The following is a 14,039-nucleotide window of genomic DNA, read 5'->3' on the forward strand; positions in this document are numbered from 1 at the left end:
TCATAGTAGCCTCTCATTATGTACTATTTCTTTGGGGTTAGTAGTTATGTCTTCTCTCCCATTTCTGATGTTATTTATTTACACTGTAATTTTTTTGTCAGCCTAGATAAGGGTCCATCAATTTTTATTGATTTTCTCAAAGAACAAACTTCTGGTTTTGTTCATTCTCTCTATTGTTTTCATGGTCTCAATATCATTTATTTCTGTTCTAATCTTCATAATTATTTTCCTTCTGTTTGCTTTGGTGTTAGTTTGCTATTCTTTCTCTAGTTCCCAGGTGAACAGTTAATTCCTCGATTTTTGCTCTTTCTTATTTGTTTAATATAGGCAGTTAAGGCAATAAATTTCCCTCTCAGCACCTCCTTTGATGCATCCCATAAGTTTTGATATGTTGTATTTTCATTTTCATTCATCTCAAGATATTTACTGATTTCTCTTAATTTCTTCCTTGACTCATTAGTTGTTTAAGAGTGTATTGTTTAGCCTCCATATATTTTGGATTTTTCCAGTCTTCTGCCTGTTATTGATTTTACAACTTCATTCCATTTTGATCTGAAATCACACTCTGGCCAGCATTCATCCTGGGATCACCCAGCTCAGAAGGTCAACCCAGGAAGAGATCCCCAGGGATACAAATCAACAGCATCCGTATCCTCAAGGTTGAGTGTCTCTGAGAAATCTTGCGCATGGCTTTGGATCTCAGAAGCTCCTTTCAATGTGTGATCCTGGGTCAGAAAATCCAGATTTAAACCCACCCAAGGACCTGATGTCCAGGAGGGAGGAGTCACCTCTAAGTTCCAGGGCCCTCAGCTCAAATTATATCAAACCAACAATGGCTCATTTGCAAGGCAGGAACTAAAAACTCTATAAAGTATTTCAGTTGTTGCTGTAGCCTGAAAAACACAGCAAGTAAGAAATTATTTCTCAGTTGGTCCTGGAACAGTTTGTGATGAATGGACACTGTAGAAACAAGTCCACTTTGATAGAGAAACAGGACTCAAGTGGAAGAAACCTGGAGAAATTCATGGAATAGTTCGCCAATGTTTGCATGAAGTTATCTGACCTTGTCCATGTCCAAATGCAGGGACAGGAAGCCCTCTTCTCAGAGAATATGCCCTTAAGAGAAGTTGTTTTTCATCTCATGGTACAAATGCCAGCAGGAGCCCCAAGAAAAAGCATGAAGACAGCCTTCTGGGGCCCCCAAGATATTTCTTTTCAAACAGAACAGATGTCCATAAAGAAGACAGCAGCAACATTTCTGTGAAAACCAATGAAGTAAATGACAATATTACTAGTTAAGGCACTCACATACCTTCTATAGTTATTATCCAGGAAGATAAGGCCCTCAGCCTGAAGAGGGATGTGTTTCTTGGGAGAATTTCAGAACTCCAGAAGAGCAGGGCTTGGCTCCTCCAGATTCCAGGAAGAATCCCTAGGAGGGCCCTCTCATCAAGATGTTCTTATGGAGGTGGAACTACAATGTCCCCCAGGCCAGATCAAGCCACCCCTGAGCCTGTCCCTACTGACCAAAGCAATGAGGGAAAAACTGGTTGTGGGATAAAACAAAAAAGAGTCCATGGTCTCCCTAAATTATACAGATGTGACTCATAATATATATGGATCACGTATTATATATATATATATACATATATTATAATATATATGTATAATGTTCCAGGATCTTTCGCTATCTCTCTCAACTAGATGCCCACCAAGACACAGGAAAGAGACAATATTGTGCTGAGTGTCACGAAGGCCTCTTTCAGGCAGCAGAATTGCACGTGCACCAGAGGGTTCATGCAGCAGAGAAGCCCTTCTAGTGCAGCACATGTGAAAAGATCTTCAGCCCCAAAACCAAGCTGTGGGTTCACAAGAGAATCCACACTGGTGAGAAGCACTATGTGTGTTCCCTTTGCCAGAAAACTACTGCCAGTCATCCACATACCACAACCATGTGTGGACCCACCAGAGAATTAACTTTAAAGGTGATGCTGCTCCACCAGAAGCTTCCCCAGATGCTGTTCCCCATAAGATATATTTTATAATTATCTGGTATACCTAATATTTTCTGCAAAATGATAATTATTTTAATTGGGATATAGGTACTGTGGTAGTTAGATTCAGTTGTCAACTTGTCCAGGTGAAAGCACCTAGTTCTGTTGCTGTGGACATGAGCCAATGGTAGGTGAATCTCATCTGTTGCTAATTACATCTGCAGTCGGCTAGGAGGCGTGTCTGCTGCAATGAGTGACTTGTGCTTAAATAAGAGAACGCAATGTAGCACTGTCTAAGCAGCTCAGCATTCCTCATCTCAGCACTCGCAGCTCAGCCCAGGCCCTTGGAGATGCAGAAAGAAGTCACCCCGGGGAAAGTTGTTGGAACCCAGGGGCCTGGAGAGAAGAACAGCAGAGACCATCCTGTGCCTTCCACGTAAGAAAGAACCTCAGTGGAAAGTTAGCTGCCTTTCCTCTGAAGAACCAACAAAATAAATCCCCTTTTATTAAAAGCCAGTCCGTCTCTGGTGTGTTGCATTCCAGCAGCTAGCAAACTAGAACAGGTACAGATTGTTTACTTGGATAGAATTATTAGGTTCTCCACCCTCCTTTACTATGTGATAACCTTATTCAAAGATTAAATTTTTCTGAGGAAGAGTTCAGATAGAAAAAGAAACAAAATGAAGTAAGCCAAACTTGTGTTTTCCTTTTTCTTTCTTTTTTTACAATGTGTTGATTTGGCATTTTACCATTAACCAAATGTAAAACTATTTTATTTTAGCGGCATTAAAAATACAGGATGTTTACTCTTAAAAAAAAAACTTACTGAGACTTGATTTGTGACCCAAAATGAAGTCTATCCTGGGGAATGATCCATGAGCACTTGAGAAAAATGTGTGTTCTGCTGTTGTGTTCTGTAAATGTTTGCTAAGTCTAGCTCATTTTTCATACTATTCAAAATTTCTGTTTCCTTGTTGATCCTCTGTCTAGATATTCTATCCATTGATGAGAGTGGTGTACTGAAATCTCTGTTATTACAGAAGTGTCTACTTCTCACTTCAGTGTTTTCAGTTTGTGCCTCATGCATTTTAGGGGCACTCTCACTCAGTCCATAAATATTTATTATTTAATGTCTTCTTGATGAAGTGTCCCTTTATTAGCACATTGTGCATTTCTATGTCTCTTTTAATGGTTTTACATTTGAAGTCTAATTTGTCTGATAGTACCCTTGCTTACTACCCTTGTTCTTCACCTGTTGTTGCTTGCATGAAATATCTTTTTCCAACCGATTGCTTTCATCCTATTTTTGTCCTTGGGTCTAAGGTCTAAAGTGAGTCTTTTGTAGACAGTATATAGACATAACCCTGTAGACAGACAGGGTTCTGTTTATTAATCCATTCTTCAAGTCTATGTCTTTTGATTGGGGTATTTAATCCATTAATGCTTAATGTTATTACTATCAAGGCAGTGATTTCCTCTAGCATTTTGTCTTCTGGATTTTATATGTCATATATCTCAAATCTTACTCTCTCTCCCTCCTTTCTTACTGATAGTCTTCATTTCTACACTCTTCTTCAAACCTCTATATCCTGTCTTTTCCTATCTGTCTGTAGTGCTCCCCTTTAGTGTTCATTGTAGAACAGGTCTCTTGTTCACCAACTCTCTCAGTATCTGTCTGAAAATAATTTAAACTTTCCCTCATTTTCTGAAGGTTAGTTTTACCAGGTAAAGAATTGTTGGTTGGGAGTCTTTCTCTTTCAGTATCTTAAATACCAGTGTTTTCTTGCCTCTATGGTTTCTGCTGAGAAATCTGCACACAGTGTTATTGAGCTTTCCTTGTTTGTGATGGATCACTTTTCTCTTTCTTTCAGAATTCTCTCTTTGCTTTGGACATTGGACAATCTGATTAGTAAATGTCTGGGAGTAGGTCTATTTGGATCTATTCTGTTGGGGTAGGCTGTGCTTCTTGGATCTGTAATTTTATGTCTTTAATAAGAGATGGGAAATTTTCAGTGATTTCTTCCTCCATTATTCTTTCTTCCCCTTTCCCTTGTTTACTCCTTCTGGGACACCCACAGCATGCATGTCCATGTTATGCTTGTTGTCATTCAATTACTTGAGATCTTGTTCATATTTTTCCATTCTTTTCCCTATCTGTTTTTGTGTGTGTGTGTGTGTAGGATTTCAGATATCCTGTTCTCTAGTTCATTAACCCTTTCTTCTGCCTTTTCAAATCTGGTGTTGTAAGTCTCCATTATGTTTTTCACCTTTTCTATTGTGCTTTTCATTCCCATAAGTTCTGCCTTTTTTTTTTTTCAAATTTTCTCATTCTTTTATGGTCATCCAATGTATTTTTGATGTCCTTCATCTCTTTTGCCACATCTTCTCTCAACTCTTTGATTTGATTTTTCATTTAGTTTAGCATGTCTGTTTGAACCTCTTTAATTAGTTCTTTCAACTCCTGTATCTTGTTTGAAGTCTTAGTTTGTTCCTTTGACTGGGCCATTTCTTCATTTTTCCTAGTATGGAGTATTATTTTTTGCTGGTGTCTAGGCATCTGATTTCCTTTATTAGTTTATTGTAGAGTTATTTTCATTCTTTTACCTAGGGTTTTTTTTTTTTTGTTGTTGTTGGTTGGCTTTGTTTTATCTTTTCTTTGTGTTTAGTTCAACCTATTCTAGATCTCTAACATTGTTTCTGTCTAACTGATAAGAATTTTTCAGCTCTTGTCTTTCTGGTTCTTGCCCTGCATACATGGAGCATGTGTTTTTGAGGGCTTTTCCTCATATATGATTGACCCCAATAAGATTTTCTCCTACAAGAATGGCCATAGAATCAGGAGGAGGGTGTAATCAGTGTCAATTTTCCCCGAGGATGAGACCCAGCAAGGAGTCAGACATCCCTATGGAGCATCTAGATATTGTGCTTTTCCTACCCTGCCCAGGAAGGGCACTTGTCAGCCTACAGCTTTCCATTGGCATAGAGTGGTGCAGTACTTTTAGTTCTAGGCAGACACTGCCCCTGCCAGGGGTGTAGATAAGCAGAGGCTGAGGTAGAAAGTGGGCTTAGGCTGTTTCTGTTTTCCAGCCCCCTGAGTCCAAATTCTCTGAATGAGGACACCCACTTGAGGTGGGTCCTGCCCCCCTTTTCTTGGGGAAGAGTTGCTGTTTAGGGAACGATCTCCTTCACTTTACTCATTACTTTGTTTCTCAGACCCGTCTTAACTCTGGCCTTGCCTGGGTCAGTGCTAACAATTGAAAATGGCTGCGGCTTTCTCTAATGAACAACTTAGAATAGTTTAGAAAAAGAAGAAAAGAAATTTCTTTTCAGAACTAGTCCCCGGTGCCTAAGGTTTGCGAGTCAGCAGCTATTAAGCTCTCCTTCCAAATCCTCACTTCAGACCTTCTACAGAGGAAATAGATGAAACATAGACAAGTGATGTGTTCTTGTCCACAGAACAGAAAATTTAGTATTGGTACAGGTGTTTCCTGACTCAATTCCAATGCACTTAGCCCAACACTATGATACTATCTTTATCAACAGGTTGTGGCTTTTCTGATATTACCTAAAGGAAAAAAAACTAGGTTAAATTTTTCAAGCTTTTGAATTAAAAAAATTTTTTTTTTAAGTATTTGCTATGTTATTGTCCCAGGCACCTACCATCAAAGCCACATGTACCAGGTTCTGTGGTCTCACAACAACCTTACTGGCTGGCATTTTTATCTTCAGTTTATGGTGGAGCCTGAGGCTCAGAGGATAAATGAGCACACAGGACACGTGTGGCACAATCGCTCCCAGGCTTCGGCTCCTGACTGAGCCACTGGGGATGTAGACACAGCTCACGCACATGGAGAAACAGGATTAGGCGTGCCCCAGGGGAGGATCCCCACTCCCTGGAGTTTATTTCTGGGAACACACTTGTAGGTATATGAAAGATGCTTATTACAAAGGAGTAAAAACTTGCAACAATCTTCTAAAAACATCCCTTATGATCAGTCTTCTCAATTTAGGTCCAAATAATCCGTTCTCAGTAGAGGTGGATAATTTATGATTTATACTTGTTGAATCACATGAAGTTTTTACTTTACTTATGGATCAGACTAAAATTTCTAGTTGATTTTAAAGTCAGATTTGTTACATCAGTGTTTTACTGTTTGACTTATTATCTATGTGTAATAAAATAAAAGGAAAATAATGGGAATATTAATAATAAAAATTTTCTTCAAAATTACAGCTAGAGTTTTAGGGTATTGCTAGATATTGATTGTTGTGAAAGCTACAATGTTGATGATGATGACGATATTATGACAGTAATGATGATGGTGATGGGAATGGTGATGATATTAATGATGATGATGATGATGATGTGATTGATGATGATGATGATGATATTGATGATGATGATGGTGGTCAGGATGGTGGTGGTGGTTACGTTGATGAAGATGATGATATTGATGATGATGGTTATGATGATAATGATATTCATGATGATGATGATGATGATATTGATGGTGAAGATGATGCTGGAGATACTGAAAATGATAATGATTGTGGTGGTCGTGATGATGATGAAGATGCGGATTATATTGATGATGATGATGATGTGATTGATGATGAAGATGATGACAAAGGCTCAGTGGTCATAACACCTACCATATTAGGTGTTCACCCAGCACCAGGTAATATTTTTCATCTTCAAACAGCCCTGAGAGTGTGGCACAGCTTCGACTTTATTCGCAGATGAGGAGAATGATGTGCACACAGATGAAGTAACTAGAAACAAGTCCAAGGTAACACAGGTAATGGTGGTGAAGACTGAATTGGAATCTTTCTTTCCCAAATGGAAGAATCATCCCATGACACTGTAGACCTAGACATGCAAACTCGGGGACGTAAGTAATTGATGTCTATTTACGAGGAGAAAGACAAAGAGTGGAACTCTCCACAGGTCTAGTGGGTGCGCCCGTCAGGGTTCTCCAGAGAAACAGAACTGACAAGGTGTGTGTGTGTGTGTGTGTGTGTGTGTAACTCATTATAGAGAATTGGCTCACACAATTGAGGGTACTGGCAAGTCTGAATTTCATAAGGCAGGTTGCAGGCTGGATTCCAATAAATGTAATCTTGAAGTCTTGAGTCTCAATTCCTTGGGAGAGTCTGGTAGACTGAAAATTCCAGTAACAGACAATGTTGGAGCCTTGAGAAAGAAATTCTTCTGAACTCTGAAACACTTAGTTCTTGCTCTTAGACCCCCAACTAATTGGGTTTCATCTCCATGTTTGAAAATCAGGTGACTCTAGATATAATCCCATCTACAAAATCTGTTCACAGCAACATCTAGGCCACTGTTTGAACAAACAATTGAACACCAGAGTCTAACCAAGTGGGCACATTAAATGAACTATCACAGGGGCTCCATGTGATTTGGTACCTTTGTCCCTAAGTGTCTGCTTCACCCAAGGAAGGCATTGCCTGGAATCACATCACATTATTAGACCTTAGCTGCTCCACCGTGAGAGGTTACAGGGGGGATTAAGGTCAAGGAGAGAGGCTTCATCTAGTGGGCTCTGGGCCAGCAGACATCATCATGTGGGCCCCAGGCATCTTGGAGTGGGGGTGGGCCACTAGTAAAGGGGGACTAGAGATGTAACTACCCATAGATCCTGGGGTTTCCTGGAGTGGCTCAGTACTGACTCACATTTAGATTGGATTTGCTGAGCTTCATTGTCTTGGCTCCTAACTTTTGAAATTTTTGCCATAGGGCTGTTGATAAAAGACGGTCAATTCTTACGTCTGGAAAATCGTGGCTCACTATATTCTGAGTCATAAACCCACACTGCCCATCTGAGCTTCTCACATAGTATCACAAGCACCTCTTGGGTGTGTTTGATTTAAGGGAATATATTTCTGCCACTATTTCCTAACGTTTTATGCTTTGTATTTTGCAATTGTTTTGTTTACCTGGTTGAAATGCATTGAGTTGGTGCTTCATTTCAAATATATGTGTTTTTCCAAAGCCCAATGGTGCCCAAGTTATTCTATGTAAATGAAAATGGATAATGAAACAGTTTAATCAAGGTGAATACTATGAGATTTTAACTGTGGTTGATGGGCTTTAGTTGAGAATCAATCACTTTCTCTTAACTCTCTGATGAATCTGAGAACAGGTGAAATGAAACACCACCAGGAGTGCCAATCTTATTGGGAGGCTTTTGATTTATTGGATGCCAGACAGGATTGGTACAATTTGGCGTCTGGGGCTTTGTGAGCCTATGATATTTGTGTGATGAAGCTTCCCCCTGCATTCATAACATTTCGTGTTCCAGTCATAATTTAATCATCACCCTACACTCTGAAGTTTGAATTAAGAAACATATTAATTATAAAAATAAAAGCCCTTCTGTGGATCAGGGGTGAGGTGGTGTTCAGTTGCAGGCTCTATCATGGGAGACACATCCTTCCAAGAGTCCCTGCCAGCCCCTGCGGGACGCACCTGAGCCTTGGCTGTCTCCTCTCCTCTCAGGGCACAGCTTTCTGAAGTCTGTAGATGGGGACTCTCCTCTGGGACCTGAAAAACCTGTAGTCTAAAGTCAGATTTACATTTGATCCTAAGTCTTATTAGGGCTTAGCCTTTACTCGGGAGAAGCTCCAGACCCTTTCAAGTGGTCCTATATTTTTGTGAGGTGCCAAGGTGTGCCCTTTTGGTCCATGAGCAAGGTTCGTTCCTACTGGTCCTCGATGTCCTGAGCTGCCTGGACAGATGTCCTCCGCATTGCCTCTGCCCTGCTGAGCTGGTCCCTGGCTGTCCAGCCGTCTGTCGTCCGAGTCTCATCGATGCTGAGAAGGTGATACTCCAACATCTGCCTGGTGTGTGGGTTGGGGCTTCTGTTCAGAAAGGACCCAAGGCTGGGCCCCTGGTCTTTCCACTCCAAGCCTGCACTGTGCAGATGGAGGTGGGGTGGGTTCCTATTCTGGATATCCTGGGCACCGGGACTTGCCACCAGCCCACTTTCCCTGGTCCTTGCCCCCCACCTGTGTGCTCTGAAAATGAAGTCTAGAAATTCATAGAATTCTGAGGAGCTGCAGAGCACTTCAGATCCTGATGGGTTTTACAAAGCTTATAGCTTAAGCCATCAGTGATTTCTCACATGAATTGCTACCAGGATAGGTCAGGGCTCTCCTGGAATCATGAAGTTAGTTGTTTAAACCTTGCCCAAGTTTGCATGTCTCCCTGGCGAATGGCCAGGCTGGTTTTCTGTACATGGCTGAGTGTGTCCTCAAGGTGCTCTCTAAATTGGTGGCCAGCATTCTGGACAGGACTGAGCAGGTTGTCCCTCTCGAGACTCCAGGCAGATATACCTTCTGCAAGAAGAACCTGGCCCTCAGTGGTTCAGCCAGGTGCACCTCACCTGGTCACAAGCCACACACCTGTGGCTTCGTACCTGCAAGTCCATCGAGTCCTTGGACAAGTTCGAAGTGGATGACTGACCCCAGTGGTTCCCTCCTTGACAAACTTGTAAACTTACTGATACAGGAAACACGAGTAAACGGACCTGCCCTGGACGTTTTCTGGCACCCCAAAAGGCATGATGCTTACCTCTTGCTCCCTCCTGCCTAAATCGTAACTCGTGGCACACGTGGTGCTGATGGGGCCCTGGAACCTGGGCAGTGTCCAGTCTGGCCGTTGGGAGACAGATCAGCTATGGACAAGTAGGTACAGATCTAAATGTGGGGTCCTCAAAAGAAGACAGGTAAATGACTCCGTAGCACAAGGCACTAGAATAAAGAGTTCATGTACTGGTCTGAAAGCCATTGCGAACACCAGAAAAGCCTTATTCTTCTGATCCAGTCCTGCGGAGGCAGCCCTGTTGGTGGTGGGACTTATTGATTAGGCTGTTTGCACAGAGATGTGACTCACCCAATTCTGGGTGGGACTTTTGATTAGATTATGCCCATGGAAATGTGGTCCTGCTCATTCAAGGTGGGTCTTAATTAGTTTACCCGAGTCCTCAAAAGAGCTGATATAGAGAGCAGACGTCTAGACACAGAGATGTGGAGATGCTTGGAGAGCTGACATAGGAAGTCACTGGAATCAGAAAGCAACACAACCCAGGAGCAAAGGACCAGAAGATACCAGCCACGTGCCTTCCCAGCTGATCGGCCTTTCCTGATTGGGGGTATGCTCCTGTTGAGGCCTTGATCTGGATGTTTTCATGGCTTTAGAACTGTAAGCTTGTAATTTAATAGATCCCCTTTGTAAAAGATGATCCATTTCTGGTATATTGCATTCCAACAGCTTTAGCAAACCGAAACAGCTCACCTTTGCCTTATAGTTAGTTCATGCGGTGATTTCATTAACATTAACTCCCGTTTCTCAGTTGCGTTTTCAGGATACAGAGTCGAGCAAGCACAGCTTGTTAGAAGCAAGGCAAAGTGAGGCAGTGGCTCAGTAGTCAGCGTTCAGCAGGCACCAGCTGGGGAGGGCCCCTCTCAGGGCTGGCAGCTGGGGGGACACAAACCCCAGGCCTGGATCCTGGGGCAGGTGCATCGCAGCTCAAGCTTCCCCCGTGCACCAACACCCTGAGAGCACGGAGCCAAAGCTGGGCTACCCCCGAGGGTCCTTGCACACTTATAGGGCCCCAGAGAGCTGTCGCGGCCGCCATCCTGTCGGGCTGTGGGGAAGGGGGCACTCCTTCCTCGATGCTTTGGGCTTCCCTTTTCGGGCGGTACTGCTAGAGCAACTCAGCCTGCAGCTGTCTTCACCTCCCCGCCTCTCTGCGTGGGAAATGGAAGCCCCCAGTGACAGCCCCCAGGCCTGTCAATCAGGCATCACTCTCCATCTCTCTGCTTACCGTCCTCTGGCCACTGAGCATCACTAATCCTGCCATGGGAAGATGGATGGTGCCTGTCACCCCGATGTGAAGGCATGTAAATGAAAATCACACCTTCTCTGCATCCCGTTTTCCTGCTGAGCAGGAGAAGTGACTCTATTAAATCAAATTATAGGCGACTCTGAAAACTTCCCTTTTCAGCAGTCAATTGAAAACCTGAATCCTCTCATAATATATTGCCTTTTGTAAGTAAATTGACTTACTCAATCCCTTGGGGGTTTCCAAGTTCATGCCTCATATTAAGAGATTAAAACAGAATCATTTGCCCCATTGAAGGCCGGGATACAGGGCCAACTGGCGGGATGGGGCCTGGGGGGTGGGTGTCCCTCAGTGCCCAGGACCCCACTGCTGCTGGACCTGAGGGAGGCGAGCGCCTGGCCGCAGCTCACTGGGACCCTGAGCCGTGGGCAAGTGCAGGGAAGCAGCTTGTGCACCTGCGCCCGGGCGAGCCCCAGGAGGAGGCTGGTCCCAGGTGGGGCAAAGGGGCTGTGGGGCACACGGAATCCATGCTGGACAGAGCTACTGGGGGTTCTGGGCAAAGATGAAAGGGACCGAGGACCCATGCACACATGCAACCTCACACACACACACACTTGCACATGTATCACATGCACAAACTGTCAGGCAGTGGTGGTTCTCAGTAGGAAAATCAAAGCAGGGTGAAGGGCGAGGAGAAGGGGCAGGCTCCTTGACAGGGTGCTGTGGGACAATGCAGCTCTGAGCAAGTGACCCTGAAGGCAGGGAAGAGAAGACAGGAGGAGGCAAGGCAGGCAGGAAGGCTTCCCAGGCTGAGCAGCAGCCGTTCAAAGGCCCTGAGGCCAGGATACGCTCTCAGGGTCTCCTGGAGCAGCAGGAGGTGATGCAGGTGCAGCCTCATGAGCTGGAAGGAAGCAGGTTTGTAGAGATGGGCACTGGTGGGGTCTGGGGGGGCAGCGGCCACTGCTAGGGAAGTGCTGCATCTTGCTGAGGTGGGCCCACTGTGGGGTCATCTGAGGGGCCAGCTGTGGGGTCCTGTAGAGAGCCATGGGGGAGAGGCTGGTGGTGGGGACGGGGCAGGTGGAGGATGGCCAGGGAAGCTTAGAGCCTTACCTATTTTGAAGTTGCATGTGCTGGGCTGTTGGTGGGTTGGATATGGGGTGAGAGGAAAGAGGCCGGTTTTATGAGTAGGCTCTGGTTCCGAACACAGCGGGATGTCACGGGGCAGCCTCCGTTTTGACCGGGACCCCTGTGTTTAGAAAGATACAGAGCTGGCACGAGACATAAGCAGTTAGGCAAGACCAGATGGGAATGAAAATAAAGGTGGCCGCTGGCTGAATGCTGGTCGTGGACAACTGGACAACAGCTATAAACAGACAAATCGCGAAGGATCAAAACAGACTTTTTAAATGTGTACTCGTTAGAAAACAAAAATAGAATAGGGAATGGTGGGGAGAGTATGGGAAACAAGAAAGACCAGCATGATTTATTTACCAAATTATCCAAGGTGAAAATAACGTGGGCGTGGGAGAGCAGGCCGCGGGAGGGCACCCCACTCAGCCGCGGGAGGCCCTTTGCCGTGCTCTCGGGAGCAGTGCTCAGGCCATGCGAATGGTTTTCTTATGTACTTTTCCCCCCATTATTTCCCTTTTGAAATTTATCTTAGGAATGTTTAGGTCAAAACAGACTCTGAAAATCAAATTTTACTGAAGTTTATTTCAGAGTCAAAATAGACTGAAAACCAAAGTATGGAAGAAGTTTAATGCTACTTAAAGAAGTAGCATTACTGCAGGACAGCAACAAAAGGTCACAGCTCAAAAGGCAAGTTCTGGGCGGGCAGAATATATGGCTGCAGGGAACGAAGGTGGGCGAGGGGATGGGGGGCAACCAGCAGGAACAGTTAAGGGTGGAAGCCTTTTCTTTCAGATTGTTACATGTTTTTATTACATATCAACAACCACAGAGACTTAATTACATGGTTTCCGGATTCTATTTCTTACCAATGTTTCTTAAGTCCTGTACTTTTCTTTTAATTCTGAATACATTTTTCCTTTTAGAAGATTACATTATTAAAATAATCCTTTCTGTTTTTAGTTTTTTCCTTAGAAACACTTCTTGAGCACTCACTGTGTACCAGACACTGCTCTAGGCACTTGGGAAGCATAGGTGAACAGAACACAGACCCAGAGAGTTTTCCTCTGAGTCCTGCCTGATGGCTGACCAGCTGAGGATGGCATTTGTTACCAGTCCATTTCTTGTCAGAACTTTTAAGACATCACTCCACTGTCTCCTTAAATCCTGGGTCCCCTGGGAAATACAGTGACTGTCTTCTGTCTGTTTCTTTGTAGATAGTTGTTCTAGTTTGCTAGCTGCCAGAATGTGATATACCAGAAACGGAAAGGTTTTTAAAAAGAGGAATTTAATAAGTTGTAAGTTTACCGTTCTAAGGTCATGAAAATGTTCGAATTAAAGCAAGTCTATAGAAATACCCAAATTAAGGCACCAACAAGAGGACCTTCACTCAAGAAAGGCTGATGATATTCAGGGTTTCTCTCTCAACTGGAAAGGCACGTGGTGGACATGGTGACATCTGCTAGCTTTCTCTCCAGACTGCTTGTTTCATGAAGCTCCCCCAGGGGTGTTTTCCTTCATCTCCAGGTATTGCTGGCTGGTGGACTCTGTAGTTTTCCTGTTTCTGCTCTTCTCTCAGAATCTCAAACCTTTTCCTAAATGCTTCCTCCTTTAAAGGATTCCAGTAAAATAACCAAGACCCACCTGGAATAGGTGGAGTCACATCTCCCTCTAATGAAAGGTGAGTCACAGCTCTAAGGAGATGACCTAATCAAGTTTCCAACCTAATTATTGAATAGAGATCAAAAGAAACAGTTGCTCCCACAAGATTGATTAGGATTAAAACATGGCTTTTCTAGGGTACGTAAATCCTTTCAAACCAGTGCAATAGTCAACTGTTCGTTTTTTTCTTTTAATCTTTAGAAGCTTTTGGAATTTCTTCTTTATTCTTGGAAATCTGAGATTTCACTATATTGCGCCAAAGTATTAGCTTTCTTACAGGTCCTTCCAACCTAAATGCTCATGTCCTTCTTGGGCTCTGAGAAGTTTTCTCATCACGTCTCCCTGGAACTCCACACTTATCTGCTCATCCACTGATTCCTATGTTTAG

The 14,039-nt window shown here is 43.6% G+C and overlaps 1 pseudogene; it reads left to right on the forward strand.

Moving 5' to 3' along the window:
* The first annotated feature begins 686 nt into the window (after window positions 1–686).
* On the forward strand, window positions 687–10,727 carry LOC143645696 (zinc finger and SCAN domain-containing protein 4 pseudogene; annotated as a pseudogene).
* The last annotated feature ends 3,312 nt before the right edge of the window (window positions 10,728–14,039 follow it).

The sequence above is a fragment of the Tamandua tetradactyla genome, chromosome 9 (assembly GCF_023851605.1).
Source record: "Tamandua tetradactyla isolate mTamTet1 chromosome 9, mTamTet1.pri, whole genome shotgun sequence".
Classification (NCBI taxonomy): Eukaryota; Metazoa; Chordata; class Mammalia; order Pilosa; family Myrmecophagidae; genus Tamandua; species Tamandua tetradactyla.